Below are 6,628 nucleotides of genomic sequence, written 5' to 3'. Positions count from 1 at the left end.
TACCGGTGGCTTCGCTTCGTTATTCTTGAATGCGTCCAGATAAATCCCACAAGAATGTGGATCCGTGGCTGCTTGTGTTTTGAACATTTCAGATCCATATCCATTTCATTTCACAATTACCTCAACATCTGCCCACGTCTGATTGAATCTCTTACGTTATTTATCCCTATTTAATCTGTGGTCAGGTTTCCCTCCAGTTACAACATTCATTTTCCTGGATTTCACCAATGTAAAGGAGTTAGGATTAGCCATCTTCTCTCTTATATGACCGAGTAATTTTCTCATAAACTCTACGTCCGGAATAGATTGCCTTACATTTTTTTCCCACATCTCTAAGGAGCAGGAACAGAGCACGCTACCAGCTGTCGCCACGCAAAAAGGACTCGACCTGTCTCCGTATTCAATATCAATAGCAACACTAGAAGTCAGTGTTGCAAGATTGTTTTCTGTTTCGCCCAAGTCACTGGGGCAAACGTAGTGTGTGGTTGCGTCGTCCACACCATGCCTTGGTGTGTTTCGTTAAGTGATTTAACTGCCTCTTAGTTTCAGTACTGCCAAGTTCTTTCACCTCCGTTCCAGAGACCTTGGCAATCGTGTCTAAAATGACTTCTGACACGGGCGTCGCTGAACCGGCGATGTGCATGTGTGGAGGGCAGCTGGATTCATCAGAGAGAGGTGAGGACTGCGCGTCCTTTCGCACGGATTTGTGTTATCACCTGAAAATGGTCACTTTCGGGGGGGGGGGGGACGCTGTCGTGCAAGCTTTAGACTGCTTGTGAGGCCTTTTGTGTGAAATAATGTATGATTCTCAAAAAATGACGTTATCCTTAAAAATATATATATACTGTATATTAGCGCGCTTGTTAATGTGCAAAGATATAGCCAAAAAGGTCAACGAACCGGAGATCACTCTTTTTACGAAGATTAATCCGCTGAAAATTTCCTGGATATACTATTGGTGAGTTCTTGCTTGTTTCTTATGTTATGGGTAGTAGTTGCCAAGAAATGAACGTATTCCACAAATGCAATATAGCCAATCAAATTAATTTAACTTTTTGAAAGCAAAAAATGTTTGGCTGCATTAGTCGCTCAAATGTTTTTTTTTTTATGTATCAAAGAAACCATCGGTGTTCCAGCTTGCCAGGGAGTCATTATTGTCAGCAGCCGAAATGATCCGATCACAGGCTGCACGCCAGGGCTTCCTAACTCCAGTAATCGGGAGTCCGAAATCCTGTGTCTCCTTAAATTATAAAGAATTCTTTACCTTGGAGAAAAACTTGGTTTATCTGTAGAATTTGGAACACCAGCTGTGTTCTGTATTCACTTATGTATTTATAATTGCGATTCCTGTGTAACGTTTTTATAGAAAACAGGCTTATAGCTCCGCTAGTTACTAAAAAGAAAAATATTAAAATGAACTAGGACTCGTAGATGTCGCAGGGGGGAAAAGGGTTCGTGTGCAACAAACAACTGTTATATTTCTTTTGTTCCCAGCTTTATAAATCCCCTCAAAGCACGGTGCTTACTGTTAACATCTATCTTTGAATTTTTTGCCATCACAGACACATGATGGAGAGTTTTAAAACCATATCAGAATCAGCGATATGAATATAAAATATGCACAAACACTTCAACTCCGGCACAGGGACTCAACTCGTATTCTTACAACCTTCTGCGAAAACATTCCAAATCTGAGTCAGTTCCTATGATATAAGAGCTTTGTGCTGAGTCAAGAAAATAGTTTTTTAAAGTGTATACAGTAGCTCACTAATCATAACCTGTCTGCGTCAGGCACAAGAATATTAAAGATGGTCACACTCATATTTCGAGTTTTGATAACTGCAAGAGGAGGAATAGATATGAACCTTTATCAGGCCTCTGTCACCAGCGTGACTGTTATAACTAGTATTAGTATTTTTGTTACTCAAGGATGGCAAAGCTATGTTAAACCAACGCTGGCAAAAATGACCATTTCTCTCACCCCTGCAAACTTCAAAGCGGTTTTTTTCTCCTAAATACGCGCACATAATACTAGCATACCCAATGATAAATTACACATTGACAATATTGTTTCTTCATGCGCTCCCTTCTTAAAAGCAAAATGGGGGTTAAAATGAATTAACCAGGACGTCAAGCGACTCATTTCATTACGACATGCACTGTCACTGACTATTGACTTGAATGCATGCTGACAAAAATGGAAAGGACTCTTCCCCAGCAATGACGGGAAACTTTCAATGGCCTGTAGTGACAGCACCTGCTCTTCGGGATGGGACGCCGCGCGGGTGAGCTCTCGGGATTTTAGATTTGGGCCTTCAAAGCCTGATGTGGGAGGCTGTGATGAATGTATTGACTTACGTTAACTAAGTTATCTCTTGTCCCGAATGACCCCCCTTTTCGGCACGAGTTTCGGGAGGATTGGCAGGTATCCACACATCAAACCAAAGGTCATTCGTGGTGGAACTGCGGGAGATGTCAGAACATCTGCTGGGACTGCGGCCGCCTCTTTCGGCGCTCCTCTGAGGCCAGTGGCGATTGTCTCGGTCTCATCATGTAGAAAAGGGACTCCGAGCCCTGTCCCACCCGCCTCTTACATTTTAATGCTAATGTCCTGGAGACCTCCGTCGCCGCAAACAGATGTACGCCATTCGGTTTATGTTGTACTCTATTTGTCGGAGAGTCGATAGTAAGACGCTTTGCGAGGATTTTAAATATTAGCCAGGCCTGTGCACAAATCACTTCTGCGAGCTGTAATGGAGGTCAGGCGGTCGCATCTCATAAAACGAAGTTGTTAAGGGAAAACGCATAGCCTAAATACATATACCTGTGGAAATGTGTTAAAACAGGGCAAGTCGAGGTGCATATATAACTATACTCTACACACCAGCTTCCATTTTGTGGTAACGTGTTGAAATGTAATTACAGCACTGTATTGTACTGGAACGGATAAGAGCTGGACTGGGGCAACATGACAGCTCATTAGATAGAAGTCACTGATCGAATATGATCAACACTCTTGCCCTGTTAAGAGTTCTGACGTGCTGATACTGGCACGCCACTTTTTCACCTGTAACGCATTTATTTTGGTATAATATTAAATATATATATATATATCATAATCTAGGAATACTTCATTAGGTATAGTTGTATTTAAAATCGAAAAAAAACTGGGGAGTCTTATTTGCGAGAAAAATAGTGCGCAATCAACCGACTTTACGTAACAGTTAATTTCAGGATTATCTGGTGCAAAAGGAGTTGTGTGATAAAAATATTTAATCTGCCCCCACTCCAATAATCGATCAACAGACGGATATCAGGAATTGTACTCCTAACCCGAATGCAAAAATCTCACAATTGTCTGAACAGCGTTGTCCCGTTGAAATAAACCGAAACAAATCTCAACATTGTTGTAGAAAATATATTAAAGAACTACTACAATCGTCCGATTTACGTTTTTGGCTATAAACATGTTGTGAAAATAAAATGAAACATCTTGATTTTGTTCGTGGTATTTATTCGTTCCGTTATGTTTGTTTTCCGGTTAAAACGTATTGGGTTTGTGAACAGGACTAAGATTGCGTTCATTTAGCAAGAGGGAGTGAATGTAGAACCTACAGGAAGACTTAAACGGGCTTTAGTAATTAACACTTAACGCGTGTAAAATATTATTTAAATAATAATATCCCAGTTCCTTGTATCTTATTTATTGGAGAAATAAGATTTGTCGTACTGGGTTGAATGCTTACTTGTACTGCAGGGCATTCCAAGATCTGTTTAGACTTAAACTTGATCAAATACAAAAAAAAAGTTTAAATTCCGTCAAGAACGATTGACTGTTAAGCCTGCCCGTGTGAGACAAACGTTACATTATTTGTATTTTTCATTCAGGTTGATTAATTCCTATACATTGTTAAATTGCTGGGCAGCTGTGGCTGTGACAGAAGCCGTACTTAATTGGTTGGTCTTGAAGGGGGAAAATTTGCACTGCTTAAAAAATAACGAGACAAATAAAGCTTCTTAAATCGCCAGCGAATAAAGTATTTGATGTCTTGCGCGATAGGATGAATAGCAAACATTGCAAATCACAGCGGTAATAATTAAATAACATCAGGAGCGATATTATGTAACACAAACCAGGACAGATTCCCGATGTGTTGTTTTGGAGCTTTTAGAAATAGGTTTCGAAATCTCATTGGAAATTAGGAGAGTAAAAAAAAAGACCGATAGTAATTAAAAAAAAACGGAGCTATAGGGGAGAAAACGCAGACTTCAACAAAACTTAAGTTTCCGTAAATAACACGGGCTGTCATTCCCATACAAAAGTCCCGGAGAGAGAATCATTTCTGAGCTCTGTTGAATCTCAGATCGCTTTAAGATCTGGTCATACTTAAGTATTTACATACATGCCGACCGACAGACGTCCAGCTTACGTTTGTGTGCGGAACGCTTAGTGCTTCAGAGATACAGGCTTCACTAATGGTATTTAAATGGTAATCAAAACTTTCATAGTTCTAGTTGAGAGTGAGCACTGATTATGTCCACCGTGCTCGTCTGCCTCACATCCTTTTCCCACGGATCTCGTTTATTTCAGGTTCAGGGGTGTCTCATAGGCTACACGGACTGCCTGTGCATCTTAAAATATTTGAATAAGATATTTGAAGAAATGTATCATACATATTACTCCAAACGCAATGGGGGCAATGTTCTGATTAAGGTTTTGGACCCTTAATAACAACAGCACTTTTGAAATATTTCGAAATCGCCCAGGTTGAATAAATGCCCGCGCTTCTAACCGGGATGAAAATAAAGCATTTGGTTATTCTTCGGTTGTTTCTTATTTTTTTCTTGTGAGCACAAGCATTTTCTAAGACAAAAAAAAAATGCAAACCTAATTAAATACAATTAGTTAGATATTTATTGATAAACACGCAAATGATCCGTCAGACTATTTGAGAATATCCGGGACATATAAATAATACAGCCTACCCGACGAGTAATTAATTCAAAACCTATAACCTCTTTTCTTCCCAATATGAAAAGTGAGCAAATTGGTTACCACAGGAGACCACTAATTAGCTACTAATGAATAGGGACTTTGTTTACAGAGAGTCTTCTTGGCACAATATCAACGAAATATCTAAATAAACTGTTTTGATTAACTGTCGTCCAGAAACAACGTAATGGTATTTTACACCGACGTCCTACGAAGTAAACTTTATTTTGTCAGATGAAGTCGAACGAAATCTTGAACGTTCCGGTCCCGCTTGCAGAAAAACAGGTAGCAGGTAGCAGGAAAACAAACGAGCTTATCGAGGTAGAGACCAATTAAGAGAAAATAGTTTTAATAACAGCGTCTTCCACCCTAGTTATCGGGTGTGACAGTTTTGAAACTTAAATTTTCTAATTAAACTAATTATAATTTTCAGCATTGACGTAAAAGTGTTGCGTTAGGTTATAGCGATAATATTGCATTGTGATTATTTTAAAAGAATAATACACATTATTTTTTGTTAATAACCGGTTATTCTTTCTCGACATACGTTTTTATTATTATAAATTATCTTATACACTGTGTTCTCGTTTAGTTTCTGTTTTTATGTCATTAGTATCATTAACTCTCTTTGCTTTTTTTAAACTAAGTACGTTGGTTAACTATTATCCTGGGGTAAACGAAGGGCGTGGCCGTTTATGTTTACAGCTTGTTAAAATAAGCGTGGCTGAAAAATAAATGCGAAACCGTTATAGTCTGTTTCCCAGTTATTTTCAGAGCGAGTTTTACTGTTCTCTGTACATATTTCCATGTGAGTGACCCCCCTCACAGAAACACTCAAAGCTATGATCTAGCAAATAAGAAGGTTGATTCGTCGTAAATGTCTTCCCTATTCCTTACTCAGTGAATGGTGATGGATTTAACCTTCGCAATAAACTTAAATGTCTCTCGTTATCACTTTTTTACAGGAAAAAAAATATTATAGTATTTCCCCCATAGGCTATATACACCCAGGACAGCCTATATACAGAAATACATTATAATGCATTGGTTTTGACTCTTAAAACCGTGTGCTATGCACGGGCTTTAACATTCAAATTTGACTCGCTAAACACAAAAGAAACTTTTTAGTAGCTATACATAGATTTCTTCTTCTCATAAATTCTAAGTATTATTTTTAAGGAACAAAAACTCAATACTAGTATTTTGAATGCGTTCACACCGTTAGATGTCACATTTTGAGTAGTAAACAACTTTATTATATACGGTTTAAATATACTCTGCACTATATTCTTCATCTGGGACAAAAGTAGAAATACCAAGTTTGGACTTTTTTAAAAGTGACCCTAAAATGCTACAAATATGCTACACACTTCTAACATTAAGAAAGAAAAGCTTGATTTCAACATCGGCGTTATTAATGTTTCGCTTTCTTAATCGATCAAGTTGACCATATTAATCAGAACATCTATTTACATACAGTAATATAGAGCATGAGACAAGTAACTTTAAAAAAGCATGTACATGAAAATGGGGTGTATATATCTCTGCCCAACGAAAGTGATTGTATCGATTATACAATATTTCATAGTTGTTTATATTCCTTTTATATGGTAATTGATCCGCAAACTCCTCGTC

The sequence above is a fragment of the Atractosteus spatula genome, chromosome 11 (assembly GCF_055471065.1).
Source record: "Atractosteus spatula isolate fAtrSpa1 chromosome 11, fAtrSpa1.hap1, whole genome shotgun sequence".
NCBI lineage: Eukaryota > Metazoa > Chordata > Actinopteri > Semionotiformes > Lepisosteidae > Atractosteus > Atractosteus spatula.
Note: the sequence above shows the minus strand (reverse complement) of the source record.